Raw genomic sequence first — 21494 nt, forward strand, 5'->3', positions numbered from 1 at the left:
TTTTAAATAAAATTGGGTAAAAATTGGGTGAAATTGGGTAAAAAGCCAAACAGTTTGCAACTGGCACTGTGGGGCTGACAGCTGCTGTATTTCTCTATGATCCATTTATGTTCTAAAAACTGAGAATGCCACTAACACACAGTATGCTAAGAAACACTTCCCAAGATTACTAAAACTTAAAGAGGCTGAAGGGGATGTTTCAGTATGTCACAAGTGCACAGGGTATGAGGACCCTTTTACCCAAAGAGAACACATTAAATATATGTTTTAAACAGACCATGCTATTTAGTAGGAGTTGGATTATCAGGAATCCAATGTGGGCTGCTGAATGCAAACACTGCAGGCTGCGGGCGTGCTAGCCGTAATATTATGGGAGTCTGTCCGAGTCTCAGCCACATCTTGTTGAGAATCTGTTCGCATATATATCTCTGTTTGTACTTAGCAGTTTGTGTAGCGCTTACACGCTGGGTATCCAAGCGCTTTCATCTTCTATGGTAATTTACCAATAATTAGACGTACCAAAAATGTACAGGCATGTTGAAAAGATTACAACACTTCCAAGTAAATAAATAATAAATAAGGCAGAACCAAGTCCCAGGGTGCAGAGTGCTCTTAGGTAAAAGTGAGGAGTGGATAAAGGAGCTCATGATGCCAGTTTAATATGCTTTCTAGTTTGTATAGTGAAGGTCTCTTATAGACTCCTGTCCGTGTTTAAGGTTCCAAGTGCTAATGCACCATGGTGCTAGACATGATCGCACATATTAAAGCATGAGTAGAACAAATAGCGCTGGTGACAATTGTCAATTACCACCACCTTCAATGAAATTCACATTACAAAAGTGGAAAGTACCATCTGCCAGTAAAACCCACTCTGTCGGATTACTAACAGTGATACATTTGACCAGGAATAATTTGCAAGCATTTTCAATGATTCCCTGAATCGCCAGAATTCTTGGGGGTTTTGTTCTATTGACATCTTCTGAACTCTTCCAGAGATTTGTCCAGGGAAGTCTGAGGTCATTGAGTAGTAAGAGTTAGCGCTCTGCAAGGGAGGGCAGGCTGCTGTCATTCCACAACTTGCCCCACAACATGTCCCACTGCCTTGTACATGCCTAAAAGGCCTGCAGGACAGTTCATTTCAAGTGGCCGTTTAGCCTAATGTCACCCTTAAAAAATCTAAAATCTTCCCTTTGTGGTAGAGCACTGGTTATGGCTCATCCTGGCTATTGTAACATTAGAGATAGAGGACCAGATTTAGTTTTTTGAGTCTAAGATAAACACAACCGGTCAAGTGGCACAGCGAGTAGCTCGCTTTGACATCCGTGCAGAGCCTGCTAACCAGGTTCGAATCCCGGCGGGGCCAAACTCAGCCTTTCATCCTTCCGAGGTCGATAAATGAGCACCGTGGGTAATAAGCAGCGCTCCGATACCTGAGGGTTCGTAGAGCTATATAAATGCCAAATTATTATTATTTTTTATTATTATTATTATTTTATTAATTAGGACCATTGGGCTCTAGAGTCTAGACTCTAAAAAACACAACTTTTTTTTTCTTCTTTTTTTTAGACTGTGGTTGCGCGACCCCTGGACATGAGGCTGCGGACCTGCAGAGGATCACGTCCCAGAATATGAATACTGCTGCCTTACATCAAGAGACGACCGGGTGGCTTTGTACAACTTTAGTGATGGTAGAGTACCCGCCGTTGCCCTATCCAATTCCCTATTAAGCAATCACATCCTCACATACTCCCAATCCTAAGGCCACATTATCCTGTAGAAGTCATGTTCCAGAGGACCAAGGAATGTGGTCTGACGCTACCATGAAGGGAAACGTGAGCACTTCAAGATAACCTTGGAATTATTTGGATACATTTTTCATCAAGACAGGACCTAGAAATTCAAATACATTGAACCCGCTCTGCCTGCTAAAAGTGTGAGGAAACTACAGACCTTCCTGGGTATGGCAAACTACAGCAGACATGTCATCCCACCTTTGAACACTATCCCTGCACCACTAGGAATCCTGACAAGGTCTATCACAAACTGGGAGTTGCGAGATTGCCAGCAAGCACTGTTGCATGGAGCAAAAAACATGCCTCTCAGCGGCACCACCATGGCTTGCTTTGATACATGCGAACACAGTGAGATCCTCTTGGATACCGGTCCACGAGGCCTTGAGCAGCCTTGGCAAAATCAACAAAGGAGAAGCAACAAGTAGTGTCCTATGCCAGCTGAACATAGACTGACACCTATCAACAATACTCGCAAATCAGAAAATGTGCCATTGTCGTCCTGTGGGGTGCCAAGCGTTTCCATGTTTAAGTCTATGACAACCTGTTCAAAGTCATCACAGATCACAAACCGCTCTTCGCCCTTTCTACAAGGATCGTCTCAAGACTTCCCCCAACTATTGAAAAGTGGTTGCTCAACTTACATGGGCACAACTACCCACTAGGGCTTCACACCGGACTAGACCATCCTACAGATGTCATGCGCAGGCATCCACCACTTGCTACTAATGGTGAGATCCGTGAAGCCGCACCCGCAGAAACGCACCACCCTCATAACTTCCCAAAAAATGGAAAGCATCCATAGGTAAAGAGGAGTACTGTCTGCGTTTTACCTAATGGAAAATATCTTGTTGTAATTCATGCTTTTTCAGGGTATCCCATGGTCGAGTGTGTCCACCCTACAGGTGCTGAGGCCGTCCTGCTCAAAATAGAAGAGGTGATTGGGACACGTGGCATCCCCAAAGAAACAAAGACTGACACTGCACCCCCTTACAAAGCAAAGAGTTTGGCAACTACCTCAATTGTCCAAGGATCCGCTGTGTCAGCACCACTCTGCATAGCAGGATCCAGCAAATGGCGAAGTTGAATGGTTTATGTGCAACCTCAATACAATCTTTAAGGTAGCCACAGTCCAGCAATGCACCCAGCTACTGAACATTTCTGTTTCTTTACGAACCATTATCGAGCCACACGCCATCCTTCAACTGACTGCTTCCCTATGACCATGCATACGAGTTGCCCATTCACGACAACCATTCCCCTGCATCAGGCATGTTCACCCAAAATCCTCGACCCTGTTCCAGTGGAGATCAGAAAGAGAGTGAACAAAATGAGTGTTGGGAGACAAGCTGAGGAACCTCGGGTCGCAACTGGAGACAGCGTCTTTCTCAGGAACCTGAACACAAGAGGAAAGGAATGCTGCGTTCTAAGCGAATCTCCTCCAAGTTGCGTGCAGGCTAGGGACCATGGCGACTGCGAATGGCCTTAAAATCACCAGAAACGTCACACACTTCAAAATACTGAAGGCCAACTGTGTGAAGAACCAAGGGCTGATCCACATTGGCACAGTGAAGAATCGACAGGCGATGACTAAGTCTTTCAACCTGACCTATGCAGGAACCCTATCCCATTGAGTTTACTAGCCTCAAAAAAGCCAAGCGTCATCCATATCTAACAAGAGAGGGCATCCGCCCCGAATTCTCCTTTGAATCCATGTACAGCTTTCACCAGCATCACAAATTGTCTGCAAAGCTCATGGACCATGACCTAACCAGGTAGACAATCTCCTTCCACCTACTGCCCTGCTAGCCAGGCATCAGATGGATCTATGAAGTTCTCATTATGTTTTTGGAGACATGTTGTGTACTCGCTGTAGTTTGGCCCTGCAAGGACGCTGTATTAGTACCCATGCACAAGCAGTGACGTGCACACACCGCTGCTCGACTAACAAATTGCCTCTCTCACACGCTTGAGCGGGAGAAAACAGTAGGACATCGAGGCCTAATCTGTCTGAGGTGTGGTTCACGTCTCGGCGTTGATGCTCGCTGTGAGACCCTGCTCATGAAAAGCAGATGCTGGGTAGACCTCTATTTGTTATCCGTTCTGGACCGAAAGGGCTGGTAAACGCCTTTCTAGCCAAGCTACTTTTGGGGTCAACCTACTCCATACACACTCACTGGACACCTTTTTACCGTGGCCTAATTTGTAAGAAAATAAGTGGCGGGCCCAGATATTTTCTAACACGCAGTTCCCGACCATTGCTGCTACCACCCACAGCTGCTCCCCGCAGTGTCGACACAATTGGGGTTTAACTGCAGCTCGCACCTGCTCATTGGCGCTGATGGGTGCTCCGGCTATCACCATTTCATACATAATAAATCAGAGTCTGAGACAATAAGTGCTGGGGCTCAAAAATAAGTGCCAGGGTTGAGCCTTGGCGAACACCCCACAAGCACTGCTTTTTTACTCTACGGGTGTCACATACTCAACCAAATCGGTTCAGGGGCCCTTGAACCCGCACTAGTCAGGTGGCTGTTCCTTCCCTTACTCCTATGCGGCAGTAGTCATAGGGGTGCCTGGCCACATTTTACACTGTCCTGGTCACATTATGTTGCCACCCAATCCCACCCTCTAATTTCCAGGATGTATGGCTGCCTCTCAGGTTTCTGGATCACGTGACACTCTAGCTTCGCCGTGGCCAGCAAATCCTTCTGGATTCGCTGAGGTCTGGAATGTTCCTGGCCTTTTCCGCTCTCCTTTTCTTTGTGGTTCCCTGACATCACTGGGATTCTTTCCTTGAAGACGAGCAGATCGGCTTCCCCCATAGACTTGGCCAGGCGGTTCGAGGTTTTGTCTCTCAGTTCCCACATGGGGCTTAGAGGGAAGGGGGAGGCGGCGGTGGGGTGATGAAATAGGGACGAAAGTAGGCATTTTGGGATCCTATAAGGGTGTGTGTGTGGATGAATGAGGTGTGTGCGAAGGGTTCCTGTAATCCTCCAACGCGTATAAAGGCCTCATTGCAACCAACGCGGGATGGTTGTAGGTCCAGTGGGTCTGGAAAGGATTCAGGGAAAAGCTGCTGCGGATTACCACATTTCCAGCATTAAAAAAAAAAATGTTTCTCATGCCTGGCTTTTATAGTGTCAGCAACCTCAGATCAACCCTCTTATCCAAATGCGGTTATCCCTTGGCAAAGGGTCCCAGCAGCTCCCACAGCACTAGGGGAATAGGTGCGGTGATGCGTCAGGCGATCTGCGTTCAGCAAGTTATTTCATTCCACAGCAGCCATCTTCATGTTCTTCGGCCTTCTCAGACAGACGCACAATAGAGGCCTAAAAAACACAAGAGCCGATTTCTTGACGTCAATTCTCATATTGAAATGTTTCTCATAGACACTATCTGTCAGAGACCGCGATAGACCCGCGGGGTTGGGGAAGAGCGAGTCACACTACAGCGCGGGCCTAGCGTGTGAGTGAAAGCCCGCCTAAACCTCTTCTGCCTCCAGGCCTGTCTGCCATCTCCTGCTTCCCTGTAGGCCCGAGCGTCTGGCCGGGGCCGCGGCGTCCGCACGACGAACGGGGGCGGGGGCAGGGCGGTGCGGTGGAGCGCAGGGGAGTGGGTTGGTTCACGCCGCGGTCCAAATGAGATCACGTCAATTTGGATTAAAATCTCCCCGAGGAAGTATGCAGAGAGGAAGGCGAGCCGAGGGAAAGAGGACACGGGTCACTGCGCACCATCTCGAGGGGAACAACTCTCTTCTTGTCGTGGTTTTTGGCCACGGTGGCTGAGTCTTTAGATTTGCAGGTCTAAAGCGTCGCGTGATGAGGGGGGAGTGCTCCGCTACCGTAGGCGTACTCCGACATCAAGGCCAATGCCAAAACAAGGCATACACGCTTATGTGTTATGGCGGGCAGTCGGAATTCGAGGCATATTACAATTTACGAGACAGATACGATTACAGTAAAAATACCGGCTAGCATCGTGAGACTTGTTGCTGTCCATTGATTTGGAGGGGAGGGGAGGGTTCCTCCTTTTCATTCATTGGTAAGTTCTCTGGGGGCGACTGGGGCCGTGCACTCACCTTTAGGGAGCACAAGTCCACATGAATGGCAGAGATACCTTTGGTGCTGAAACACGACTGTCTTGGCAAGATGACCCTCCACCACCCTAGGTATAACGGCCCTCACTCGTGTGGCACCTCAAGAAAGCATGCAGAGTGCCAGAGCCGGGTGGGTAATGAATGAGAATCACATACTCCTGCAGCTGACAACTCCCAATATTGCCAGGGTCTTAACCCCTTAAGTGCCTGCTTATTATGCAAGTCTATGGAAAAAAGGACAAGCATACTCGCACTTGGCACTTTAGACTCACGCCTGGCATAACAGGAAGGAGCGGTGTACCTTCAAATATGTACACGTGGAAACAATGGCACACCCTCCATGGACCTATGCCTCACGCTCTATCTGAGAGTTACTCCGGTTGGTGTCTGTCAACGCCTCGCTGGCATGTGCCACTGGCACTACCTGGCCTTTAGTGATTCTTGCCTGTGAACATCCCTAATTTCACAGGGGCTACCACCCAGAGCGAGCTCCTTTCGGGATCAGAGGGCTGAAGTACGTCCTTGTGTCTTCGGACATGATCTTTGGTGTTATGGAATGATTTTTACTGTCAATCTACCGTGCCGCAGAAGCGCTTTCCTTGCTGAGGACTCTCAAGGAGTCTGCCAACATTGTTCATTTGGAGATGTACCTCTCGCAGTAGCACACCATCCCTGAGTAGGTCTGTACCTCTATGGCAGTGGTCAGTGGGCATCCCGCCTCTATGTCCGCACCCTTCTTAGGATCAGCAGAAATGCCAAGTTCTGTAAACACATACTCAAAGGACTCGAGCCTCATGGGCAGAGATATGTATTTATTTCGGCTGAGGGTGATGCCTTGTTTTTTAGGCCTTCAAAATACATTCTCAACAAAGTGTTGATGTTCAGCTGTGGAGTATGCATATAATAAACGGTCATCACTGACTTTTACCTCAGCTGTGGCAGAAATGCCAAAGCTGAGCTTCCGATTACGGTAAAGTTCCACATGAAAGGAGACCACCCTGATGTACTGTTACTCTGGGTGAGGTGACACTTGAAGTTACCCAGCTTCCAGATCCAGGTTGAATCTTGATGGTCAGCCATATGATCCTTCACAGCAGCTGTGGGCTCCATCGCCCTCTTCACTGGTTTATCTTTAATGCGCATATCCACGCATGAGCAGACTTCCTGGGGTTGTTTTGGCTTGGTTGCAACTACTATGGGAGATAGCCATGGGGTCCGACTGATGAGGTTCTTATGTTCCAGCTTCACCAGCTCCTTTTCCACTTCTCTCCCAGGTGGAGTGGTATGCATTTGTACCAGAGGACCACCGGCTGAATGATTGGATCAATATGGAGAAGCACTTGATGGTCTTTGAGCCAACCCACCTCTTGATATAGGTCTTCAAACACTTGTATCAAATTGGCAGGTGGTGAAAGGCCAGATCAGAGGTGGAGTTGTTGACCCTCCTAAATGCATAAATGTTCACTCTTGATTAGCAGAAGGTGGTCTGGGTCTCAGAATGATGAATTCATTGATGCTCATATTCAGCATCCAGCTGGGGGGGCGCTGAAATATGCTGGCACTGCTGTGGCTGCAGCCGCGTAGGATCTATCTCCAGCAGGCGTAATCTTGAATATACGGTAGACATCCCAACCTGCCAAATACAACATCAGAGCCTCTTTGGCTTCATCATCCTTTTTATGCAGGGTTACAAAGTACATGACTACGGGTTCTGGCAACATAGACCACATAGCGCCCATACCAGATGGTGCGCTAGACATCCGTTTCAATCCACATGCATGTTGGATCCCACTCTCCGGGTGTTCCTGTGGGGAGAGTTGGACCCTAACCAGGGGCCTGATCTGACACACTCATATTAATTCTCGTTAGTAATTTGGGGGGAGTCAGGCACCTTGTTTCCAATGACAGCAAGAATTGAGGCCACAGCCCAGTCATTCTATAAGGAGATCCCATGGAAAGCCATCAGTTCTGCGCTTTCATCTGTCGATGAAGGGAAACAGGGCGTTCTGTGCCCAGGGACCTGCCCCAGGCTCCATCTTTCAAGCTCATCTCACAACCCTCTGTACACAAGGAGAGCAAGAAAACAGCAGCAACGCTAAAGCTGGCACGGCACGGGCTAACGTCACTGTGTCACCCGCTGTTGCATTCTGTGGGCGAGAGGGCATGTGCAAGAAGCTTTGAGCAGCATGAGAATACATGAAAGATATGGGGACCTTTGGTGCTTAACTGTGACTGCCCTCACCATGCGTGGAGGTCAGCTTTATTGTCCACGTGTGGTGATGCCACTACTGGGCCGCAGAGCCCAATCAGCAGAACCATAAACACAATGAATGTAGGAAATACAGGCAGTGGTAGGGATGTACAACAGGGTCATAGGGGCATATATAGGCATACAAGGAGGTCACATGGATGTGTAGTGGGGTGCAGCGGTTACAAAGTGGATACGGACAGTATATATAATGGGTTACAGGGATATTGGAGAGATGCAAAGACATAAAGGAAAGTTATAGGACTTTTCAGAAAGTTTCTGAGATTTACAGGGGCTTCGGGGATGTGCAAGGATTAACAGTGATAAAGAGACACTTTTAGGGATACAGACACAACTAAATGAAGATATTAGGATTTACAGATGGGGGTTTGTCCTAAAAGAGACATACAGGACGTTACAGCGACCGAATGGGGTGGAGCAGATGTTCAGGTTTTTTTCAAATTTTATTTATTTATTAGGTTTACATTTCAATTTCGAACTTATACACACATAAAAAAGAAACCACATTAAAATAGAGAACGTTTTTTTTTACATAGATAGCGAAATTATATTTCAGTAGAATAAAATCTCACTAATAACAAACCATAAAATCAGAATTCATTCCACTTAAGCAATGGAAGAAAACTGTCATCATAAAATCAGTTCAATTTCAAAAACAAAACAAATTTCACCACAGCTATAGTCAGTGCAGTATACCGGCCACTTAATAAAATATCTAACCATTTTCCTGCACTAACAATCTATATTCTCCTTTAAATTTCTCAAAGGCAGTGTCCCTCGAGTAACTCAGTGCTGTACAATCTTCCAAAAGGTGTATTAAAGTTTCACAGTGCTGATGGCAGAATCTGAAATGTGCATCAACAGCAGGGTCACTTGATCTGATTGCCAGAACATCAATAGGTACAATAAAATTAAATTGAATTCTTACAAATTCATTTCGATACATCAGACTCGGAAATTTCCCCAAATACTTAGGTAATACATTTAAAGATTTATATTCAAAAAGAAGATTTCGATTTTGTAGCCTTCAGAGGCATCTTGAGTAGCAAACCAATCAAAAAGCCACATTTTCTCTTTCACATTGTTAGGGTTAGTAAACAAGGTCTCCATCGTATCGTTTGCTTCTTCCACATATCCCCTACATTCATTTTCCCAATTTTCTACGGCCACTTCTACTGCAGACTCCATAGTATGGTTAATTCTCTCAAAACTAAGGAAATGTTGGTTAGCAATGAGTCAGGATATGCTGACCAACATTTCCTTAGGAGAGAAAGACGCTGCAACATAATTATACCCTTCAATGAAATAAGTCCCAATTCTTGTCTGATAATCACGATGAGGGTATTTCGAGGTAGTGGCAACAATTGTTTCCAGAAAATACCCTCAAGGTAGTTGCAGTTAACTCTGTCTAAATTTATTAGGGTACCTGCCCCATATGTGATTATCGTGACACATTTTTGTTTGTAGAACATGATTAGGGGGCACAAGGAATACAAACCATGCTTTTTATTGATAATAGATGCTTGAGCAGCTAATGTTCTCATTTGAGACGACAGCTTCTCTATCTGTGGGAAATCCACTCTCTAATTGTTACATATCAAGTCCCCAAGTATCGATACAATTGGACTATAGTCAAAGGGTTTCTACTTAAAACCCACATACAGCCTATCAAAGATCCCTTCTTAGTGGTGCAGATCTTCATAACATTTGAATTGGGAATATTAATAGTCAATCCGTTAACTTCTTCATACATTGATAGCGCATCAAGCTGCTTCTGAAGCCCAATTGGGGTGCTGTGACGAATCAACTTCTGGGGTATCAGTGGTCCAGGGATGAATATCGGTTTCTAAACCACCAATCAATCCCACACCTCAAGTACACCAGAATGGACCTGAACAGATTGGATACAAGTGAATTAGAAGACCGCCTTGTCCAATTTTGGGACCGTGGACGGAACGACAGGCTTATTTCCACAAGGTCGTGGATTGTTGGTTAGTTGCAACACAGCGAAAATACAATTATTACCCAATGATAAAAGGAACTGTCCAGTCAAGGGTGTATACAAATATCTACTTTATTGTTACTACAACAGACAGTTCTAACACACTACAAACACGACCACCCTGTAAAGGAACACAGAAGACATACAGTTTCACGAAGGAAAAGGGATGCACTCTGGATACTGACAGGAGGGTAGTTGGTAAAGTAATCAGTTTTACAGTTCAAGATTATTTGGTTTCAGCACCAAGGGGGTAAAAGGGTTGCAACTGTCTCTAGGGGCCTTCAGCGAAGGACCAGGGGGGCAGAACTACAATGTACCTGGTGCTGAAGAAGTTATTGGTGCTCGACGGCGTCAAGGGGGTGTTCCAGGGCACTTTGCAGAGCTTGAGACAGAGTTAGTGGTGGGAGACAGCTGCAGGTACCAGGCGGCAGGTAGTTCGGCAAGCGAGGCTGGACGAACGTCTGCAGGCTATCTGGCAGCTCGGGGCCAAGAATCATTGGCTCTGTGCTGTTTGGCGGATCTGGAATGCTGGTCGAGGAGTCTCAGACGGCTATGGTGACTGTGGCGTGACAACAGTCAGCGATGCAGCTGGATGCAGTTCGAGGACTCGACTGTCTCGAAAATGTCCTTAAAAGATGGAGCGGGATAATGCTTGTGGGGCACTCCTCCTAGCTTTTTTGCAAGGCTCATGTCCTTTCAATGGCAGATGGCCCAAAGCTCAGGCGAGTGTTTGAAGGCAATGGCCTTGTCCTTATTTCAGATACTCTCTGGCACTTCCCACCTAGGAAGCTTGCTGGCAGAACCTAGCAGGGCATGCTGTGTGCTGGCTGGGTACCGGTTCTGGAGCTGCTGGATGGGTCCTCTGAGTCCGGTATCTCCCTCTGTTCCCTGGGAGATGTTTAGGGGAGGGATCTTGCTTCCCTCTTGCGACTTCTACCCCTCCTTCACTGGCACAAGATGTAAGGTAGACTGTACCTTCAGCTCGGGTCCAAATGAGTCTTTCCTCTTACTCCTTTCAAAGTCTTCAGAAGATCTGCTAAGGGAGGGGTTCAGTCCTCTTTAAAGCCAAAAAGGCCCCAGTGATTGGTGCAGGCTAAGCCCACCTTATTGAACCAATCCTGCGTCACCACCCACAACCTTCTGTTAAGCATGAAGCTAGTACCAGAGTTCTCTGCAACAGGACAGACAAGGGGGTGACAACATAAACCTAAGTCCCACCTATCTCCCTGTCTGTTGTAGATCAAAGTCTTTCTCTGGATAACTGAGCACTCTGTGACTCTTGAGTAAAGCCCGCAGGGTTCACTTGAAGTTTGTGCTAGGAGCAGACTTCCTGTTTCCCCAAACCACATACTTCTCCCCTGAGAAAGGAATTAGCTCTGCAGGGGATTGCCTACCATAAATAGTGAACCCATACATGCATTTTACTGCCTTTCATGCAGAGGGGTGGGAACTAGCTTCAAGTTGACACATTTTATACCAAAGGGATGTTAGCTTTGCCCTTTCCTGTTGTCTCCTAAAGCAACCAAGCCCTTTAGGCTTGCTTCAATTATCTCGTTAGTATGCACTGCCACCAGCGGAGGACAAAATGAATGCATATTCATGGAGCCTTTGATATGTAAATTAGGCTGCTCATGGCTGGAGGAAAGTGTGCCTTCCCACCTTCTGGAGATGCTTTGATGTACCTGGGGCTATCACATTCCAGCTAAATATGGCAGGGGAAGACGGCGCCTGTAGGCTGGGTCCTCCCAGAGTACATGTGACTACGCGTTTTTGTGTGGGACGTAAATGGACCATGTGCGGAATGGCCTCACACAGTCCTTGGAGGTTGATCTCCCATCACTTATCAAAAAAGCAAAAAGCCCAGGCAAGCGCACTCACCCTATGCGGATGGTCGAATTCCTCACATGATCCCAGCCTCAGCATGTGAACCACCACCCTACTGAGGGTCTGGTTCATCATCAAGGTGAAATAACCAGCTGAGGTCATCTGTATTTCCATGCTGGGAGCCTGGCTTGTGCTGGATGTCCATATCTAATCCCTGTAGGGATAAGGCCTACCACAAAAGCTTAGGGTTCTCCCCTTGTATTACCATTGCAGAGGCCTATGGTCCATCGTGATCGTAAAGTGAGACCCACAGATGTATGGTTTCAGCTTCATTACAGACCACATGACTGCATACACCTCCTTTTCTACAACAGCCCAGTTCCTTTCCCTTTTTCTCAACCGCCTGCTAATGTAGGCGACAGGTTGCGGTACCCCTTCAGAGTTCAACTACGCTAACACTGCTCCAATCCCAAAATCACAGGCGTCTGTCTGGATAATGAATTCCTGGCCATAGCCTGGCATTTTCCGAACTGGGGCTCTGCACAATTCATCCTTTAAATCTTGAAAGGAGGTTTGACAGGCAGTGGTCCAAGTTACCTTCTTTGGCATCTTTTTGGATGTTACATCATTCAGGGGCATGGCTATGGTCCCAAACCCTCTGATGAACGACCAGTAGTACCCAGTGAGACCCAAAAAGGCTCTCACCTGCATCTGTGTGGTGTCAATTTAAGGACTTTTTGCACATTTTTCATTGTTTTGCTCAGCTATTTTCGAATGTCATTTTAAAAGTGTAAAATTTCCAAAACGTTTTTCTCTCTTGTTTGGGGAGAGAAGATTGCATTCAAACCCTGCACACTGTTCTTTATTCTTGAATGCCTGCTGCTTATTTGTGAGTTGAGAAATTTGAAGGGGGAAATTTTAACTTAAGCGCTATTTTCCAAACAAGTCAAATCTGTTCTTTTCTCTGTGTTTTATATTCTGTGCTGCTCAAAATGGAATTCAACTGCATTACTTACTTTCTCAATTTTATTGTGACCACATTGGTGATTGCTGCCCCATATATTAAAACATATGTTTGATTTGAATTTTAAATAAATAAATAAATATTACCTTTACCAACCAGCCTGATTCCTGGTCCAGTGTGACCTAGGGGTATTTTGAGAAGGGGTGTGATATGAGTGGTATATCACTCAGAATATTTAACCTATAGGCACAATAAATAAGTATTTCATTTGTGCATTGCATGCTAGGCTGAGACCCGGGTGTATTGCCTGATTGAAATCCTTAACAGATGTTATATCATTCAGGGGCATGGCAATGGTCCCATACCCTCTGATGAATGACCAGTAGTACCCAGTGAGGCCTAAAAGGCTCTCATCTGCGTCTGTGTGATGGGGATGTCCCAATCCATCACAGCCTGTACCTTTGCTTCGAGGGGTTGTTTCTTACCTCCACTGACCAGCTGGCCTAGGTATGTCACAGTACACTGTGCTATCTGGCATTTTGTGGCTTTGATAATCAGGCCTGCATTCTGAAGCTCTTGTTTCAGGTGGGATACATGATCGTCCCAGGTGTGGCTGAACACAGCTATGTCATCTAAATAGGCGACACTGAAGTTCTCCAGTCCAGAAAAAACCTGGTTAACCATCCTCTGAAAAGTGGCAGGGGCATTCTTCAATCCAAAGGGCATCACAGTGAACTGATAATGTCCTACCGGGGTTGAAAATGCTGACCTGCAAATACCCCGCTGTGAGGTCAAAAGTACTCATGTATTTGGCAATGGGATGTCTCTATCACTTCTAGGGACAACATCTTGGAAACGTCTTCCTTGATGGTGCCCCTGACCTTATCTGACCGATGAATTCTTCTCTTCACCGGCTTATTGTCTCCAGTGTCCACATCATGGGTGCACCAACCTGCGTGACCGGCAGTCAGCAGAAACAGACCGGCAAACTGTCCCAGTAAGCGGTGACAGTCTGTCAGTTGCTGTTCTGACAGGTCTGTTGCAAGGTTGACACCTTCAACTGACCCATCTGTGGTTTCAGTGTGCAGGAGGTCTGGGAGGGGATCGGTCTCCTCCTCAGTCTCTCCATCAGTCACTAGTGCCATGACCAAGTGATCCCTGCTATAATGGGGTTTTAGCCGGTTGACGTGAAAGACCCTGCACATCTGTTTAGGTCCTTTCACGTCAATGAGATAATTTACCTCACTGACCTTTTTTCAGCAAACAGTACTGCCCAGTCCACTTGTCCTAAATGGCACTGGGTTTGACAGGCTCTATAATTCATTCCCACTGGCCTGGAGAATAAACTGTCACTATGGCCTTTTGGTTGTGCCAGTGTTTCATCAGCTCCTCACTGGCCTTTAGATTCATTGTTGACTGTTCCATGTACTTTGCTATTCTAGACCGAAGGCCAAGTACATAGTTCACTACATCTCATGACATTGATGAGAGTTTGCTTTCCCATCCCTCCTTCACTAGACCTAAGGGACCTTGTACAGTGTGTCCAAACAAAAGCTCAAAGGGGCTAAACCCTACTCCGTTCTGTGGCACCTCCCTGTAGGTGAACAGAAGGCATGGCAGGTGAATATCCCATTATCTCCTCAGGTTCTCTCCAAGCCACCTATCATGCCTGTCAGGGTCTTGTTGAACTGCTCCACAAGCCCATCGGTTTGTGGATGTAAGGAGGTAGAGAACCGGTAGGTCACTCCACACTCTTCCCACATAGCCTTCATATATGCTGATACAAAGTTTGATCCCCTGTCTGAAACTACTTCCTTGGGGGAATCCAACACAGGAGAATATCCCAATCAGAGCCTTTGCAACCACTGGGGCATTGATGCTCCTCAGAGGGAAAGCCTCAGGGTATCTTGTGGCGTGGTCCAACACCACCAAGATATATCTGTTCCCTGAGCTGGTTTGAGGATTCAAAGGACCCACAATATCCAGCCTATTCTCTCGAAAGGCCGCACAACCAAGGGTAGTGGAATTAAGGGTGCGTTTGTGGCACCACCTGACTTGCCAGAAGCTTGACAAGTCAGGCAGGACTGGACAAATTCTTTAACCTTTACACCAAACTGTGGCCAGTAAAAGTGAGCAGACAACCGGTTTGATGTCTTAATCACTCCCAAGTGACCCACTAAAGGAATTTGGTGAGCCAAATCCAAAAGGAACTTTCTGTGGCATTGGGGAACCACCAACCTTATGGTGTCCTCGCTCTCAGAATCCTTTGGCTTATTGTACAGGAGTCTATCCTACCAGTACACTTTGAGCAGTCCGGGGGCCTCAGCCTTAGACTGTTCCTCCGCCTGCTTCTGCAGACCTGCCAGAGTGGGGCACTCTTTCTGGGAAGAAAGTCAGTCTGATCTGGGCCCCCAGATGATGCAAACTCATCCAGCTTGGGTAGACCCGCCAGATCAGCGCCCACCTGGTCCTCCACATCAGGTTCCTGCGCTGTGCCAGGCAACTCTGAAGTCACAGAGTCCCTTGCTACCAAAGTAGGGTCGTCCGTGGCTATTAGCCCCTCTCCCACAGGAGAAGGCAACTCAGTAGTCTGTGGAATTGGACTAAGGGCTGTCAGCCACGCCAGTCCTTCCAACCATCCCTCTGGAGGCATTCCAGGGCCTAAGGCTCTGAGAGCATTCAATCTGCAGATCTCTTTGGCACTTGATCTGTCATCTTTATTCCTTGCCTGAGAAACCTGTGCCTTCTCCTTAGTTCTAGGTCAATATCCCTTCAAAAGGTGGGGACCCTCACTAAATCTGCTCTCATTTAGTGCACTGGAAAAGAGGCCACACCTTTTGGTAATGGCAATTATTACAGCTATTTAGAATGCTGTTCTGAAAAGGCCCACTATTTCTCTGTTAAAGAGGCAATATATGTCAGTTTTTCCATCAGGATTGATTGATATTTTTTTATTTATTTCTATCTATCGCGCTCGTACACAAGGATGACATCCAATACCATTTATAACCTGTCCCATCTATCAGGGGGGGAGGGAGACTTCCACTTATTGCCTGCGGGCCATGGCAAATGGCAGTGGAGTGTGCTATAGATCCAACAAAAGAATAGGCAGAGCATGGACCCAAGCAGGGCAAGCTTCCATCACGTGGAAGAGGAATAGAATGGGCCACATCAGGGTAAGAATCAGTCACACAGAAAAGGTACAGCATGGCTTCAGCAGTGCTTCATGTACACAGTGTTACTGAATGGACCACAGCAGAACAAGCTTCCCTGACACATAAGAGGTACAGCAAGGGCCACGGCAGTGCAAGCTTCCATCACACAGAACAGGTGCAGCAAAGGCCACAGCTGGGTTAACCTTCCATCGCACAGAACACCTAGAGCATATGGCCCACAGCAGGGCAAGCTTCCCTCACATAGAACATGTATAGCATGTGCAACACCAGGGCAGGCTTCCCTCACACAGGACAACATAGGCCTCAGCAGGACGTGCTTCAGTCACACGGTACAAGCAAAGCAAGGGCCACACCAGGGCAAGCCTATCTCACATGGAACAAATAAACATGTGCCCTGCAAGGAAAGCTTCACTCACACAGGTTCTGGCTTCAGACAGCCAAGTAACTTCCCCCAAAATTGCACATACTTCCCCTTATAGGACAGGCTTTAGATCTCAGAGCTATTCCCCTAAATCGCACATACTATAGACTCTGAAGGGCCCGTATTTCACAAGAAGGAAGAACATGCACAGAAAAAAGGGAGAAATGGTACTGAAGAGGCATGTGCAAAGATGGAGACAATGATGGTCACAGTTGTTACTAGAAAGCAGAGCATGTACTGACAAAATGAGAAAACATACTGAAGAGGTGAGGGTAAAGCTCGAGACTATTTCAGACGGGTATCTTAAAAGAAGGAAAGAAACATGCAGATTGAATGGGACAGCAATAGCAACCTTGAGGGCCCCCATGGTGGGCCTTCATCTCATACGAAGGCAGAAAATGGCCATGGGCAAAACATGTCTTTTTACAGCTTTTGGAACTAGCTTCAAAAGTACACAAGGTCAATCTTTGCAACTCCTCCCAGAAATCATAATACATAGTGTGAACGTGTAAATGTTACGGTACCCAGTCAACATTCCCCTCTCCCTTCCTCCGTCTTTTGAATGTATATAGTTGTTGATGGTTGAGGTAGTTTCTTCCAACATATCTGCTACATCACTGGTATCACTAGTTACTTCTGGCACAAAGCTTTCCAAGAAGCTTGGACAACGATCAGTACTTAACAAGGGGCTGGATATACTGCAAGTTCGAAATTAGAGCGTTATTGGACTCCACCTCTAATCCTACTTCCCGTGACCCATCTCTTTCACTGTCAGCATGCTTCTTTTCATCTTCCTGCAGTTTTGACACTTCTTTAGGCTGAGTGATTGTGCACCCAGCTTTGTGGGGAAATTTGAGGAATTCAAACTCCACTTTTCATCTTTCCTGCTTCTTATTTCACAGTGATGAACCCCCTGTATGGTTTCAGCATCATTCTGAAATGTATGTTGCAGGGAAATCTATACAGAAGAGAAAGACGCAAAGACAGAAAAGTACCATTACATTTTTAAAAAAAAACTTTTATTTTTGTTGGCAGAGGTTTACAACAGACACACATGTCAAAGCATATTATGCATACACCAAATACATGAGCAACATTGCATCAACCACAAAAACAATAGTATGAGTGTAATGGTTCATGATATGAAAGCATTTTCTAATGGGGCCAGGGACGAGCCACTCTCAGATGTCCTCTCCGCTTGATTGTTGAGGTAGCTATTAAATCCGGCCCATATGTTCTTAGGGCGGGAATGAGTAGGGAGCATAGTGAGGTACTCTTCTTCACAATTTTGAGACCATGTAAGCAAGCTCAGCCATTTCTGAAACGTCGGGGGGGGGGGGGCTTTCCAGCTATGAAGTATACATTTCTTAGCTACCATGCAGCTTATATTGAGGAATTTAGCCATGCGTTTCATATCGTCGGTTTTCCACACCCCAAACAGGAACCCCAGTGGGTCAAGTTCGATAGTAGTGTCAATTACCTCGGCAAGTGTCTCTAGGATTCTTCCCCAGAATTCCCCCAATTTATGGCAAGTCCAAAACATATGCAAATGATCCGCATCCTCCGCCCTGCAGCAGGGAACAGGAATATGCGATAGTGTGGGCAAACTTAGAGATCCTGCGAGGGGTGTAGTACAACCTGTTCAGTAGTTTATACTGCATGGCACGATAGCGGAGGTTTAGGGAAACCTTTTGAGTATGTAAGCACATTTTCTCCCATACCTGGTCGGAGATCTGCAGGCCCAGTTCCTCCGCCCACTCCCCACGTGCCCCGGGTGCCTGGGTCGGTGCAGTCCCCTGTGACATCTTATATAGAGAGGAGACAACGCTGCGGTCGCTGCCCGAATTGGCAATGTATGCGATCGCCGGGGTGTCAGGGGGCTCATTAGGGAAGGAGGGCCATGTTGCGCGGAATGCAGCCCCGAGTCTGTAATATTGCAGGACCTCTAAAGCTGACCCAGAATGGCCCAGCTTCCATGTCTGAGGGTCAATGAGCCTGCCACCGGGAGAAAAGTCTGTCAATGCCTGGTAGCCCAGAGTCCCCCAGTGCCGAGCTAGAGCAGTGTCATGTGTTGGCTCCAGCCCAGGAAAGGACCATATATGGAGCCATTTATAATATGGAGGGGATTCTGCTGTTGGCTGTAGCAGTCCATTCCAGGCATGCAATAAAGTGCCGATTGTGTCGATGGGAGAGTCGGGCACATAATGCTGGTGTAGTATGAGGGACATTATGTTGACTCTGGCAGCTGCCAGGATTTCCAGTTTAACATGTGGGCGGGTTGGAAAGCCGGGGTACCAGTGAGTGGCATGTTGGGCCTGAGCCGCTGTGCAGTAGAGGATTAGGTTGGGAGAAGTGAACCCCCCCTTGTTTGTATGGGAGGGTCATATCAGCCCATTTCTTGTGCACCACACCAGAGTGCCAGAAGAACTGTGCGCATGATTTGTGTAGTCTTATGAAGTATTTTTTCCCGGGCCATATGGGTATGTTGCTGAAGGTGTAAAGCAACTTAGGGAGTAGGACCATCTTGATGAGGGAGAGCCTCCCAGCCAGCGACAATGGGAGAGAACACCACCGTGCCATTTTTGTCTCAGCCAGCTGTGCTATGGCCAGGTAGTTATCTGTGAGTAGGGTGGGCTTAGTTAAATACACCTGGACTCCCAAATATCTGATTCCGCTGGGGGACCAGCGGAGAGGATATTCGGTGGCTGGTTGTTGGGTGGAGTTAGTGAGTGGAAAACCTCAGATTTAGAATAGTTAATTGTGAATCCTGAGAGGGTGCCTATGCGTGTGATGTCTCGTAATATGGGGTTAAGATGAGTGGTGGGGTCCCTAATATACAGTAATACATCATCTGCATAAAGGGATGTGATTTCGGGGGTATCTTTTAGTCTTATCCCCCTGTCGGAATGGCGTGCTCGGATGTGGTCCGCCATTGGCTCTATTGCTAGAGCAAATAGGATCGGGGAGAAGGGGCAGCCCTGACGGGTGCCCCTAAAGAGTGTGAACAGAGTGGATGTCAAGGAGTTAGTCCGCACCCTCGCCATAGGGGAGGTATACAGTAATTTAATATATCCGATCATATTGGGGCCAGTGCCCATCGTCTCCAACACCAGCCACATATACTTCCATGATGCCATATCGAACGCTTTCTGAGCGTCGAGTGTGACCGCGACGGCATGCGCGTCCTGGTCAATACGAGACATCACATTAAATAGCTGCCTGATGCTAGGGGAAGTGGACCTCCCTGGTACAAAGCCTGCTTGGTCTTCATGGACCAGGTGTGTCATAAACGGGAGGAAGCGGTTAGCTATCACCTTGGCGAAAATCTTAGTGTCTAGATTCATGAGAGAGAATGGTCTATGTGACCCACATTCATCATCGGGCTTGCCAGGCTTGATCAATACTGTTATAACGGCTTCACACAAGGAGGGAGGGAGGACGGATACGCGGAGCGACTCGTTCCAGACTTCTAACAGCTTGGGAGCTAGTATGGCTATGTGTTCCTGGTAGAATTCTGCAGTGAGTCTGTCAGGACCCGGTGCCTTGCCCTTGGGCAAGTCTGAGATGGATCTGACTATCTCGTCCAGGATGATCGGGGAGTCCAGTTGGTCTCTGGTGGAGGACGAGACGCATGTTGTGGGTATTTGATCAAGTAGCTCCCACATATGTTGTTCAGTATGCTCGGGGGGCTGAGAATATAAGGACTTGTAAAAATCAGTGAGAATGTCTAATATCTGTTGGTCCAACCACTGTGGGATGCCTTGTTCATCCTTAATGGAGGCGATCTGGGCTTGACCCCATTCCCTTCTCGTAAGAGCTGCTAGTGTTTTCCCAGGTCTATCACCCTCGCCATATTTATGAGCAGCTTGCAGGCGGCTAAAGTATTGGATTTCATTGGTGGCAAGTGTATTCTATGTCTGGAGTTCCTCGCTAATTGAGGCAAGTTTGGCGAGGTCAGCAGCGGTTGAACATTCCAGTTCTAGCTCCCGTAATTTGGTTTCAGAGCGACTGAGGGTGGCTCTTATTGTTTTTAGCACTCCCGCTTCCCTGGATATGGACATCCCCCTGATATATGGTTTGAAGGCATCCCACCTGACGCCAATGGAAGTAGACTGGGGGGTGTTATGCTCAAAGAAGGATTCAATGTCAGCCAGTATGTCAGCCTTGAACACAATGTCCTTAAGGGCCGCAAATTAAAGCGCCATGTGTTGAATGTCGGGACAGGCACTCCCAGTTCCACCGATATGGTAATCGGGGCGTGGTCAGATAACGTGCGAGTCAAAATCTGTGCCCCCTCCACCCTGCCCATCACTTCACAGGACACTAGGAACAGGTCAATTCTGGAGGAACTATCGTGGACAGAGGAGTAATAGGTATATTCACGCCGTTGGGGGTATAGTGTCCTCCAGGCGTCACGGATATTGAGTGTTGCGCTGTGACTATGTAGCCGGCTTGCGGCGCCGGACAGGGACCGGACGGCAGCCCAGGTCCTGTCCAGGTCAGTGTCCAATATGAGGTTCATGTCCCCCCCCAAATAACCTGAATTCCCACATAACCCAGCAGTATGGCCGCCACAGTGTCCACAAACTCGGGGGAATCTACATTGGGGCCGTTGGAGTTCACAAGAAGATACTCCCTGTTTACTATAGTGCAATGTAGGAAGACATATCATCCATCTGGATCTATGTAGCTCTTGTGTAATGTGAATTTAATGGATTTGTGGATCATTGTCAGCACGCCTCTGGCTTCAGTGGAGTAGGAAGTGAAGTATCTGTTAGGGCCCCATGATGGTGCCATGCTCCCTGCCAGGCGGCCCGTGAAGTGCATTTCTTGTAGCAGCAGTGTTTTGCAACCATGTGTATTGGCGTAGTCCATAATCTTGCGAGCCTTAGTGTGGTTACTCAACCCCCAGACATTCCAGGACATTATGGTAGTAGGCATTTCACTAG

This window comes from Ambystoma mexicanum, chromosome 2p (genome assembly GCF_040938575.1).
Source record: "Ambystoma mexicanum isolate Mex_15411 chromosome 2p, UKY_AmexF1_1, whole genome shotgun sequence".
Taxonomy (NCBI): Eukaryota; Metazoa; Chordata; class Amphibia; order Caudata; family Ambystomatidae; genus Ambystoma; species Ambystoma mexicanum.